General features: G+C 45.0%; 1 protein-coding gene across 9 annotated transcripts in view; it reads right to left on the bottom strand.

Annotated features, from left to right (window-relative positions):
* NCOA1 (nuclear receptor coactivator 1) overlaps positions 1–14,001 on the bottom strand; it is a 353,900-nt gene that overhangs the window by 157,675 nt on the left and 182,224 nt on the right. The window contains exon 1 of one of the 9 annotated variants that reach the window (XM_048516908.1): positions 2,931–3,039. The exons of the other annotated variants lie outside the window; for them this stretch is intronic. The gene's annotated coding sequence lies outside the window, so the exon portion shown is untranslated. Of the gene's footprint in view, positions 1–2,930; positions 3,040–14,001 lie in introns of those variants that run through there. 9 annotated transcript variants of the gene reach the window in all.

Here is a 14,001-nt window from a genome sequence, read left to right as displayed (position 1 = left end):
GTTGAAGCTATACATCTAGCTTGTTATAAGATTTTAGAAATATGGACATGTAAGGACATTCCCAGTCCATTCCACAGGTCCTGAAAAATATTTTGCCTTCCTTCCAACCTTAATTTTAGCATCTTGATTTTTTTTTTGGTAAAATTTGCTCTTCTCTGTCAGAAATACCAGGAGCAAACACAATCCATAAGCATACAAGCTAAAGTAAAAATTCCTTAAAAACAAACCAACGAACATTAAACACTGCAGAAAAACCAACGTAAAAATAACAACTCCTCACTCATGACAGATTTCTTACACAAGAACATTACGTTTAGGTAGCAAAATGAAAGAAGTGGTAGGCAGGCATATCTCCCCAGACAAACAACAGTTCCACAGCTCAGAAAGTTCTGTTCTGGATTTTAAAGAAGAAGAAGAATTTGGATTTAAAACCCCCCTTTCTCTCCTGTAAGGAGACTTGAAGAGGCTTACAAACTCCTTTCCATTCCTCTCCAGACAACAGATTCCTTGTGAGGTAGGTGGGGCTGAGAGTGCTGAGAGAACTGTGACTAGCCCAGGGGTCTGCAACCTGCGACTCTCCAGATGTTCATGGACTACGATTCCCATCAGCCCCTGCCAGCATGGCCAATTGCTGGCAGGGGCTGACAGAAGTATGTATCCCATGTTCATCAGAAAGCTAAAATTGCTGAACTAAAACTAACAAGGTCACCCAGAAGGAATGTAGGAGTGGGGAAACAAATATGGTTCACCAGACAAGACTGTGCTGCTTATGTGGAGGAGAGCGGGAATCAAATCCGGTTTTTTTTTAGATTAGTGTCCACCTGCTTTTAACCACTACACCATGCTGGCTCTCCTCTGTAAATAAGGGAACATACAGCAGGGTCTTGACAACCAATCTGAGGGAAAGCAGGGAGAGACTTCGGGAATACAGCATATAGCAACTTCATGAATTCAGTATTCTGGTGGAAGACATACTTCAGTGGTAGAATTTGGTCAGATTCGGTCATCAGCATCTCCGTTGTTGCCAGTCAAAATAGACCATGTGGGCTAAACTGCTCAGTGATCTGATATCATAAAGGGCAGCTTTAAGGTCATTTCAGATTTGCCCCTCGGAGGCCCATTACTAACCTGTGTGCGTTTCCCATACCTACACACTTTGTCATCTCAGAATCACAGGCTTTTTGGACCTCCCTGCCCCAGAGTATACGACTGCAATAGTAAAACCCATGTACAGATAAACATCACAATAAACTGATGCTGTGTGTACCTAAGAGGGGGGAAACCGTGAGTGCACCAGACTTTACTTCTTCTAGAAGAAAGTGAAAGCAGTGCATAAGTTGCCAAAAGATAATGACGGAAATTCACTATTTAAAAATAAAAATAAAGCAAAGGTATCAGCTAATGAAGCAGCGAGAAAACAATGGCCAGGAAGAGAGGCTTTTGGGTTACTTTAATGCTGAGGTCAATTACAGGAAGATCTGTACCTCTTCAGGGTTCTAAGCCAAAAACAAGTGGAAGCATAGAGCTTAACGGCAACAAAAGGTTACTTTGGAGACTATGCCACCTCCCTGAACATTTATCACTGATTTGGACACTCTCGAAACTAGTGATCCATCAAAGTCTATATTGTATGTCACCAGGAGGCAAGCCTAAGAAAGAACCATATGGTCACTCTCCCTGCACCTCGGTTTGAACCATTACACAATATGACGCGCACCCAGTAATGCATCACTTCAGGTTGTGAATGCACAGAATTCCAAGTCAGAAATGAGTCATGGTCACAGTGCAGGTCTATTCAGTCCAGTTCTCCTGTGCATGCTGTGTAGCACCTGTTGCACGCAGCTAGTGCCAATTCTGTTTTCCCAGCAAACGGAACTCTGTCAGAGACACGTTAACATAATCCAAGAGGCATGTACTGGTCGTTACCGAGTGAGGTGCCCCGGTGCTTCTAAGCCATGCCATGCCATGCCATCTTGAGCCAAAGATACTATATTGCTAACACGCTAGGTACGCTGCTCAAGTCTGCTGCGCCGTAAATAATAGATCCTCAGGTTCTGTCCGCTGTGCTTTTAAAGTGTGCTTGTTAAGATTTCTAGAGCTTCATGCAAGTCCACCATTCCCACTCAATGACATTCAGAACTTGCTGGAACAAAAGCAGCAAATCAATTTCCACTAGAAGAAAGACTTCCTTTGCAAGGGTGACGGCTTGTTGGGTGAAAGCAATCTGAAATAATTAACTTTTTCTGCGGCATTTACGGCTTGTCAATGATTACCGACTGTTAAGCAATCTGCGTATACCAAGCAAGAGCTCTTTTCTGTCTTACTTTCTGTTCCTTTAAGAACCTTCCCCGCTCTACCAAAAAGGGGTGGGGGCTATTTCTGTGAGTAGCTGAAAAGATTCCTGGCAAATATGACCACCTTAAACACTTGCACACTGGTTTTCAAGGTCACGACCAGAACATATAATGTTTTCACTTACTGCATTATCCAAAAGCTGCCCTGAGCTCGTGAATGCAAAAGGGACGGAAGGGCAGGGAAGGAGGCAAAGGGGAGACGGGAACAAGCGATCAAAAAAGTTCAGACGACCAGACCTCAAACAGTGAAACTGAGCAAGCCAGCTTCTTGGCTTGAAAAAAATCTACACGCACACCTGCATCTGGGCACCAGCTTCTCTTTGCACTGTTACATAAACAGAGATAACCGGCACCAAAAGGTCCTCCTCCTCCGTCTCCATTCTTCAGCAGATGTGGTGTGCATAGAAACAGCAGAGGTCTTTGGTGAAGGACACCAGCATTTGAAGCCGCAACACAGAGGGGGGAAAAAAGCAGGAGGTAACAAAAGAATGTTCTAAAAGGTTCAATGACGTGCCGACACAAAAGCAGCAATTGCGGCTAAAAGCTGTGCAAAATAATGGGGCGCACTCTCCTTACCTATGTAGTTTCCGGCTAAACAGGCAGGCTTCTGGCGTGTGCACAACCTGATGCTTAGCATTCTGCCACTGCAAGGCTCCGTCGTCGCCCACTCTCTGCTCCATGTGCTCTGGGTTGTTTGCAATCCATTTGGCGTGTCTACTCCTTCCTGCACGCTGCCGCTGCTGTGACAGGCGAAGGATTCGGCAGCAGCGTTGAGCTTCTGCTTGATTCCCACACCAGCTGACTGGATAATTAAACTAAACACATGCCACCAGAGCCACTCAAATACAGCAGCGCTCCTGGGATCCCTGATGCCACCTGGCAGACTCTGGTCGAGCACAAGGGAACTGGGCAAATACAGCTATCTGAAAACAACGCTCAGAAGCATGGTGCCGTAAGAGAGCATCTAATCAATTGCACTCCGTGCCCCACAGAACAGGAAACTCAAATCCATTTAATGCTTACACAGGGTTTTAGACTTCCCAGCGGGAGATGCACGGTATTTTATCTAAAGGATAACACGAGCAGATTATGTTATGTTTGTGCCTCATATACTGTTTATTAACGTGGAGAATGCCCACATGGCAACTTCCATGCTGTTTCTGTGCATGGGACTTGTATGCAGCCCATACAAGCTTCCTGAGAACTGAGGGCCGATGGGTCAGCATAACTAAAACGGTAGTCTTAGAAACTGAATCGCAGTACTGTAGATACCGGTTTGGTTTAAGTCCTGTTTGGAACTCCTGAGCAACACATAGATGAAATATATCACATAAACACTTGCAGAGAAAATCTCCTCTTACCGTCATACCCGCTTCCCACATTATTTCTTCTTTCCTTCCTACTAGCTGCTCCCCCAAGCTCGCCCTGTCTCAACTTGGGTCTCTCCTAGCCACCCACCGTCTTTCTTCACACCCCAATTTTCAGCTTCCCCTTCTTTTCTTTCCCTTGGCAGCAAGGACCTAGGTAAGGGTTTTTTTTCCCTGGGTTTAAACTCCCCCCCCATTACATGTCCGAAGCTCCGCCTCCTCGTGGGTGTTTTTGTATTTTTAAAGGGTTTTTTCAGTTTTTGGCCTGCAGGGGGGTGCGGTTTTTAGGCTACCAGCACCAAAATTTCAGGGATTTTTCAGGAGACTCTCCGGATGATACCACCCAAGTTTAGTGAGGTTTGGTTCAGGGGGTCCAAAGTTATGGACTCCCAAAGGGGGTGCACCCATCCCCCATTGTTTCCACTGGGAGCTAATAGGAGATGGGGACTACACATTTGAGAGTCCATAACTTTGGACCCCCTGAACCAAACTTCACCAAACTTGTGTGGTATTATCACAAGAGTCTCCTAAAGATACCCTGAACGTTTGGTGCTGCTAGCATAACAATTGCACCCGTGACAGCAGGCACCCCCCAATTTTCCCCAGATTCTCCTTTTTAAATCCACCCACTTTGGCATGGATTTAAAGGGAGAATCTGGGGTCCCCAGTTTAAACATTTAAAGTGATGCTGTTTCAGGGTGGGGGATAATCCACACCAAAACAGCATCACTTTCAATGTTGTTTTAACTGGGGCCCCCAGATTCTCCCTTTAAGGTGGATTTAAAGGGAGAATCTGGGCTCCTAGTTCAAACACTATTGAAAATGATGCTGTTTAGGGGTAAATTCCAGCATCATAGAGGCAACTCATGGAGGGGACTCAGATTTGGCACCAGGCTCCATTCACCCATGCTACGCCTCTGCCTGGAGGGGTGGGCAGGAGGGATTGCCGGCTGCCAGCCGGTGGGGGGGGGGGGCAGGGGAGTCTGCTGTCCCTCATCTCGGAGAGCTGCTTTCATAAGCACTGAGGCTGGGGCGGGGCTTAGGAGTGGGGACACCCCCCCAGGGGCAGGTGGGGGTGTGGCCCCACCCCTGAACCCACCCCATAAAAATTCTATACCTACGTCTCTGCTTGGCAGACTCCCCCCTCTTCTCCCCCACTCAGATACCTTTTTCTATTGTCCCATTCACTTCTATTTCTTCTCACCTTTCCCCCCTGCTTCCTTCCCTCTCTCCTCACTTTTATCTTTTTTAGCCTCCTTCCACCTCCTTTGCCTGACAGAAACCAAGGCTTGGCAACATTATTGTGGTTGCCTAGCAACCCCCAAAATGGCCAGTGAGATCTCGGAATGAATTCTCAAGATCTCAGTGTGATTTGCCTCTTAAAGGTACAGGCACTGCATCCATATATTAGTCTCCCCCATTTTTAATTTTTTTAAAGATTCTTCTGTTAACCTAGGGTTTCCCTCAGGTTTCTAGGAAAAAAAACCTTCCACCTGCCATTAGATATAATGACATATACAGAGACAGAGACATACACACACCGTCCTCACACATTCCAGAACATATAATGTTTTCACTTACTAATCCAAAAGCTGCCCACATTCACACATTTTCTCACTTTAATATGCAACTTATCCTTGAAATCAGGCTCCATCCCTGAAGACTGGAAGATGGCCAATGTCACACCAATCTTTAAGAAAGGATCTAGGGGGGACCTGGGAAATTACAGGTCAGTCAGTTTGACATCTGTTCCTGGTAAATTAGTAGAATCTGTCATTAAAGATAAAATTATAAAACATGTACAAAAGCAAAACCTGCTGAGAAAGAGTCAGCATGGCTTTTGCAGAGGCAAATCCTGTCTTACAAACTTATTAGAGTTCTTTGAGGATGTAAATAGGCATGTGGATAAGGGGGAACCAGTGGACATTGTCCACTTGGATTTCCAAAAGGCTTTTGACAAAGTTCCTCACCAGAGACTATTGAGAAAACTCAGCAATGAAGGAATAAGAGGGGAAGTCCTCCTATGGATTAAAAACCGGTTGAGAAACAGGAAGCAAAGAGTGGGTGTAATGGGACATTCTGTGGAGAGATGTGGGGAGTGGGGTGTCCCCCAAGGATCGATATTGGGACCAGTGCTCTACAACCTATTCATAAAATGACCCCAGGTAGGGGTGGGTAGCGTGGTGGCAAAGTTTGCAGATGATACCAAATTATGTAGGGTGGTGAGAACCACAAAGGATTAGAGGAGCTCAAAGCGGACCTTGATAAAGTGGGTGAGTGGGCTAAGAAATGGCAAATGCAGTTCAATGTGGCAAAATGTAAAGTGATGCACATAGGGGCAAAGAATCCAAACTTCACATACACGCTACAGGGGTCAGTGCTGCCCTCAGTCACAGACCAGGAAAAAGGGATTTAAGTCTTAATTGATAGTTCCATGGGAATGTCACCTCAATGTATGGCAGCTGTGAAAAAGGCAAGCTCTATGCTGGGGATAATCAGAAACGGAATTGAAATAATAAAACTGCAAAGGTGTCATGCTTTTACTCTCTCTGGCAAGTGGTGCGACCACACTTGGAGTACTATGATTTCAGTTCTGGTCACCACATCTCAAAAAGGATATTGAGGAGATAGAAAAAGTGCAGAGAAGGAGCAACGAGGATGATTGAGGGACTGGAGGCACCTTCCTTATGAGGAACGGGCTGCAGCGTTTGGGACTCTTTAGTTTGGAGAGGAGACGTCTGAGGGGGGATATGATTGAAGTCTATAAAATTATGCATGGGGTAGAAAATGTGGACAGAGAGAAATTTTTCTCTCTTTCTCACAATACTAGAACCAGGGGGCATTCATTGAAAATGCTGGGGGGAAGAATTAGGACTAATAAAAGGAAACACTTCTTCGCATAGCGATGTGATTGAAGATGTTGGAATATGCTGCCACAGGAGGTGGTGATGGCCACTAACCTGGATAGCTTTAAAAGGGGCTTGGACAGATTTATGGAGGAGAAGTCAATTTATGGCTACCAATCTTGATCCTCTTTGATCTGAGATTGCAAATGCCTTAACAGTCCAGGTGCTCGGGAGCAACAGCCGCAGAAGGCCATTGCTTTCACATCCTACATGTGAACTCCTAAAGGCACCTGGTGGGCCACTGCGAGTAGCAGAGAGCTGGACTAGATGGACTCTGGTCTGATCCAGCTGGCTTGTTCTTATGTTCTTATGTTCTTATTCCTTGCCTGATTAGAGAATTATCAGGGTGACACTGTGTTAGGTCTCGGAACCTTAAGCCAATAAACAGTCTCTTAAGTGTTGACTAGCTGCGTTTATGGAAGAAGTATCAAAGCACCATACTTGGCCAAGCCAGTTCTGATGAAACTGTCATTCATGAAGCTGGCTTTATCCCCCCTTGAAAGCCCTCCTCCCGATTTCCCAAGAGTTTGTGAAAAACAGCCTTTGGAGCTGAGGTGCCCCAAGGTCGGCAGCAGATAATACAAGAGCCACCTGGCTTCCTGCCCCCACGAGATAATGGATGTGGGACAGAAGTACCAGGGGAAGCCTAGTTTCCTACGAAGCATGTGAAGCCATAAAGTAAAAATCAAGGAAAGAATGCCCAGATGGTTGTGGTTACATATAGCAGGTTGGTTACATATATCTTTTGAGTGGCATTGATTTGTTTACCGTTAAGCGGTTGCCTATAGTCGGCAACACATCCCAATAACATACATAAGATCCCCGACACACTGGTGCAATGTCATCATGCAACCCCCCTCCCCAATAGCTTCATGTTCTATTTAGCACATGTACTTAATGTACAGAATATTCAATGTATTGCCAGCCACAGATGCAGGCAAAACGTCAGGAGAGAATGCTGCTAGAACACGGCCATACAGCCCGGAAACCACACAGCACCCAAGTACAGAATATTGCTGCCTCGATATGTGGGGAGGAGCCCTGATTTATCTAGATTTAAAAGTGGGATAAGCACAGAACATTAATTTATCAGCAATAAGAGTCCTATGTGGCAGAGTGGTAAGCTGCAGTACTGCAGTCATAGTTCTGCTCATGACCAGAGTTCAGAAGTCAGTTTCAGGCAGCCAGCTCAAGGTTGACTATGGCATCTTTCCATCCTTCCAAGGTCAGTAAAATGAGTACCCAACCTCCTGGAGGTAAAGTGCAGACGACTGGGGGAGGCAATGGCAACCCATAAACATAGACTGCCTAGTAAATGTTGTGATGTGGTGTCACCCAATGATGGCTGAAGGAAGTCCCATTTAAGTTGGTGGACATCTCCTGAGGCTGGGAAAAGTTCCTCCAGCTTTAGGTTGGCACCTAATATCTGTATTGAGGTCTCTCCTGCTCCCCTGAGACATCTAAGATCGCTTGTCCTATATCAGTGGTGGCAAACCTATGGCACTCCAGATGTTAAGAACATAAGAATTGGCCAATTGGCCATGCTGGAGGGGCTGATGGGAATTGTAGTCCATGAACATCTGGAGTGCCATAGGTTCGCCACCACTGTCCTATATCATGATCTCATCATATGATGTGTTTCTCCTTTCTTCTCCATAGGGCAATGTACAATGCAACAACATCATTCCATACACTATAGGGGAGAATAACATTAAAGATGCCACCTTCAGGTCATGTGCAATGTCAGGTCATGTGCAATGTGTAATTCTACCACAGGAACAGTTGTACTTGATCACAGCAACAGTTGGTCCACTGAGCTCAGCATCCCGTCAATCAACAGCAATAAAGGACAGGGATTACATCCATCTCCTTTAGGAGGAGCGTATCACATAACAAAGTACTTTCCATTGCCCTGCCTGGCTTACTCTCACCTGACTACTTCCCTCTCCAAATATGCTAACACCCAGCTTCTCTGCAGCAAAGGGAAGGCAAGACAAGGCAGGGAGACCTTTTCCATTGACCTACATTTTTAATTTGTAGCCACTGTGAATTTTCCTTTTGAAAAGGAAAGGTAGGGTTATGAATATTAAAAAACTTCAGAGTACCAGGTGCTGAGGGCTATTTATTATAAATTTATCATGGAAAGTAGCTTCCAACAGGCCAACAGATTCATCCAACCACCTTTTATAGCCATATTATAGTAGTTGCCATCACAACAGCTCATGGTAACAGATTTTCCACAGGTTAATACTTTTATTGCAGTAAGAAGTACTTCCTGCGGCCTCTAGAGTACTTACTATCAATTCCAGCTTTCTGAATTTTGCAATGAAGAGTGAGAATAATGTTCTCCCACTCACTCACACCCACACCACTGTACGATTTCTAAAAATAAATCTCCACCATGTCTCCCTTTAATGGGTGGACGATGAAGAATATTCATACCTGATTTACCAATGCAAACCTTGACAAACTTAAGCAGTTGCCATGCAGTGGTTTGACCCAGGTGGTTTGGAAAATCAATGTGGAGGGAAGGCTTGGAAAATTCAATACTGACCTTTACCTTCTCCTGCTCCGAATAAAAAAATCCCAACAGTTCAAGCTTTTCTTCATGACATATGATCTATCCTATGGATCCCTTCAGTTGGTTCAGATGTCATGGAACGTTTATCAGCAGCCACATTACTCCACCAGAAAGTTCATAGTGCTAAGGAGACTTCGCAGGGATGGAGGAAAGGAGGTGTGGTTCGGGGGAAGAGCCTCGGCTTTACAGACAAAGAGGAACTTGTACTGCTTAAAGAAACTGAACAGCTGCATGTCCCATTATGAGATTGGCAGAGGTGGGGAGAGGAGAAAATAAATATCTTGTTTATGGTTGCCAACTCCAGATTGGGAAACTCCTGGAGATCTGAGCAAAGGCATAACTGCAATGGGAACATCTGGGACAGCTTGCCCCGGGCGCCACCATTGCAGTCACGTGTTGGGGTGGGTCGGGGTGTGTAGGGGCGTTTTCGGGGCGGGGCGTTTCAGGGGTGGGAGGGGGCACATGGGCAGTTCATAACCCGGGTACAGTTCCCCCTCCCTTTGTCATTGGATTTGAGGGCACAGCCTGGGGAAAATGGAGTTTTTGGAGGGAGCTCAGCAAGAATATAATGCTATACAGTCCACCCTCTGAAGCTGCCATTTTCTCTAGGAGAATTCATCAGTAGTCTGGAGATCAGTTGTAAACGTGGGAGAAATCCAGTCCCTCCTGCAAGTTGGTAACCCTAATTCTTGTTCCAAGAAGTCTTCAGTTATGCAGTTAACCAAATGGGACAAAATAAAGGACAACAATACACTGAAGAACTATACAGAAGAGATAAGAGGATAACAGATTCCTTCCAAGTAGAAACTTTTGAAGAAGAATCAAGTTTTAGAAAGTGAAGTGAAAGCTGGACTGGGAGCAACCTTATGTACATTTGATATTTGAATAATTTAACTAAATTTAAATCTCTGACTCTGGAGTACTCTACCTTTCTAAGGCTCGTTCCGCACATGCAGAATAATGCACTTTCAAACTGCTTTCAGTGCTCTTTGAAGCTGTGCGGAATAGAAAATCCACTTGCAAACAGTTGTGAAAGTGGTTTGAAAATGCATTATTTTGCATGTGCGGAAGGGGCCTGAGTCTTGAGGGAGCTTTCAAGAACAACCTGAACCACAAATATACAACCTTTTCCTACCATATCAAAAGATACCCTCTATATTGCAGGCTCTGGAGGCAAAACTAGCAACAAACACGGAGAGAGAGATCTTCATTTATTTTATTCTATTTATAGACGAACTGAAATTTATAGATGAAAATGACACTGAAGCAAGCTTAAGGAACGTAGAAAGGCTGCTCCAAAGGCAGAAAAAAAGTGCAAGCTTTTACTTCAAGCAGTGGTGTGTGTTTGCGAAAAATGGGACAGGCATTTATTGCTGAAGGTGGACCTTATTGTGAACAGATAAGGAAGAAACATGGAGCTGAAAGAAAAGCCCTGGGCTTGCCAGTGCTGTCAAAGGTTAGGTTCTAAGGGCTCTTCTTATGCACCCTTCAAACTACACATCACATGATTTCTCTGCAACTTCCTCCAATTTTTTTTCCAAAAAACACAAAACAAAATAAATCAGACATAGGAGGATGAAATCTCCAATGAGGTTAGATGGGTGGGAAGAAGCACTTAATCATGTCCCAGCCAGCTAGCTGTTCTTCATCTCAAAATTAATCATTACATGGTGGTTTTTTGCCATAATCTTTGAAAACTCACAGTGCAATCCCACGTTCAGTTACTCCAGCCTAACAGCCCCATACAAAGTGTGTGGGGGGGTGGGCAAAAGGGCTGGTGGAAATGGCACACACTCATGCCAGTGCATTTGCCCACCCTGGGGGGCTTACCTGGATGAAGGGCCAGACGTGCTGGAGATCAGCCAACCCACAGCTCTGCTGTTGCAGAACCCAGAAGTTCCAGCTGCGGTGGAGTCCCACTCAGATGCCAGCATGGGAGGGGGCAATGTTAACATGGCCTTCTGCGCCTACAGCAAGGTGGAACATTCTCAGGGGCAGAGCAGAGGTGTAGCAAGGGGGGAAAGCGTCTGGTGCACCAGAGTGTCCTGCGCTCCGGAACGCCCCGCCCCGCCCTCGCCACACCCCCACATGTTCCACTGCTCCAACTGTATTTATTTTGCAGCAACACAGACATTGAGGGTAGAGGACACATAAGTATCTCCCTTCAAGTAGCGCTGAGGACAGGCAGTTAAAATTAGCTAGTTAAGTGGACAACAACATGGCAAATGAAGTTCAGAATAGGTTAAGTACATGGTGATGCCCAATGGCACAACAACCCCTAACCATCTGAACTATCTAAGACCAGGATCTTGGGGTTGTAGTGGATAGCCCAATGAACATACAGTGACAAAAACTTCATATATTGTTGAAGGCTTTCACAGCCGGAATCACAGGTATATATACTCCACTTGCTTTCCTTTCCTACTAGCAGATCCTCTGAAGATGACAGCCACAGATGCAGGCGAAACGTCAGGAGAGAATGCTGCTAGAACACGGCCATACAGCCCAAAAACCACACAGCACCTCAAAAACTTCATAATGGGAATTATTAGGAAAAGGACTGAGATATGCCTTTGTATACAGCAAATGCCCACATTTGGAATATTGCCTTTTGTTCTGATCAACATATGACAAAAAGGAAATTGCAGAGCTAGACAAAGGACAAAACAGGCCACCTACAAGGAAAGTCTGAAGAGTCTGGGCCTTTTCATTTTAGAAAAAAAAACCCACTAAGGGGGCATGATAGAGGTTTGTAAATTTATCTAAGTGGTAGAAAAAGTGGATATAGGAAACTTTTTCTCCCTCTTGCATAATACTATGGGCACTCAATGAAGCTGACAGGCAATAGTTTCAGGACAGATGAAAGGAAACCTCTGAAACAAATTGCTAAGAGGCAGAGGCCTATCTAGGGAAAATGTAGTTTGGTGCAAAATCTGAATTTTCTGCCGCCACTGTCCAAGTATGGGGGGCCACCCTCCCCCACCACGACCAAACAATTTTTTTTGCACCAGGTCTTGAAGTCAGTGTATGGACCCGGGGGGAAGGAGGAGGGTATGGGGGGCAATTTTCTGCTCCCCACATGACTAAATGGCTACAGCCCGGGGATATTTGACCCCATATGTCCCCCTGGGCAGTACGCCCCTGCAGAAGTAATATTGTTTGTGGGAGAAGGGGGCCTGATGGCCTCTATATATTCTGTCTGTTAGCCCTCCAGGGCAACCAGTTGGCCATTGTATAAAAGAGAATGCTGGATTAGGCATATTGCTGGTCTGGTCCAGAAAGTTCTACATATATTCTTACGCTTGATATGAAACAAAATGGCACTAAGAAGGCAAGCAAAAGCACTCACTAATCAAGGGACGCTTGGTGCTCAATTCCAAGTAATGCAGTTGGCTGATACATGGCACACTGACACAGCAGTAAGGTGGTATATCACTTCCTCCATTGTATAAGCCAGATGAAGGCTTGTTCAGCACAAATTGCACTGCAGTGCAAAACTCAACACAACTCAGGCATTTCTCAAACCTCTCTAGGAAAAACTAAGTCAGTAACATTAACCCAGTGGCTGAGGACCCACATGTGTCTTTCTGACATGCCACCTGTGGCTCTTTTAGGCACTGTCCCCCAACTTGGCTCCTGCTCCACATTTTAGGAAGACGGGTAAAATCCAGGCCAGCTGGGGCTCGTTGGGGGCAGGCAGTTCCCACCTTGAAAGAGTCATCACCAGGGAATAGTTTCCCTGAGGGGCAGGCCTCATGCAAAAGATGAAAATACATGTGGATCTGTTGATTGATGACAATTGCTAATATGGCTCTCAGAAAGCCACAAAGTGAGTACCACTTCACTAAACGATGCAAACAGCAAGCGTGAGGGACAGCACCAGGGTGGATCTTACACAAGCAAGGAAGCCAGGACCTCTCTACTCACCTAGTCTCGCTACCTTTTCTGATGTAGAACCTCCTCAAATGTGATCCATCCTGCCCCTACCCACTTCATATGACTGTAAAAACAAATGCTTCTAACATGATTCATACTGGAGCGAGGTAAAAGAGGTGGGGACTGATGGAGCAAATTCTAGTTGGCTTAATCATCCCCCACAAATCAAAAGAGCCAATGTGCAACCAGCAAATCACTGGTTGCTTGGGTAGTTTTTAAACTGAAAATGCTCCCTTGCCCCAGACCCAAATACACAATTATTGCCTCTGTGATAAAGATAAGCAGATGCCAAACATATCACAGCTGTTTCTTTAGACACAGCATTTCACAAGAGCAGCAGCAATAGACCGGTTTTAATTGCCGAATTCCATTGGTGGAACTCAGTAAAATCTTGCTTATCTTGCTTTATTCTATGCAATCTTTATTCCCTCTCATTTGTCCCAATAGACATACTTCTGCACAGGACCCAGCAATCTGAATAGACTGAAAGTCTTTAGACCTACCATAATATTTGCATAATCAGCACTGACTTCTTGAATTTTGTTGATAAGACCGGATCTGAGATAAGACAAATAAGAGAAAGAGTGTCCCCTCCCCTCCATTTCATCCCTAAAACCGACCAGTTGTTCACACATTAATTAATAATAACAATACTTAGTAACTGTAGTACAGCATTTTGCGGGTTCAAATTACTTTCCTGATTAAGTGTGGAATCATTAAGCTAGCCCTGTAAGGACAGTATTATTTCTATCTTGTAACTCCTGGCCATTGCCCTTATTTCACATACATATTTATTTTACTTTTATTTATTTATTGGGCTTATAGTCCGCCCTCCTCCCCATCTTCCTTCCCAATGA

Source organism: Sphaerodactylus townsendi, linkage group LG01, assembly GCF_021028975.2.
Source record: "Sphaerodactylus townsendi isolate TG3544 linkage group LG01, MPM_Stown_v2.3, whole genome shotgun sequence".
Taxonomy (NCBI): Eukaryota; Metazoa; Chordata; class Lepidosauria; order Squamata; family Sphaerodactylidae; genus Sphaerodactylus; species Sphaerodactylus townsendi.
Note: the sequence above shows the minus strand (reverse complement) of the source record. Positions and strands in the feature narration are given on the sequence as shown.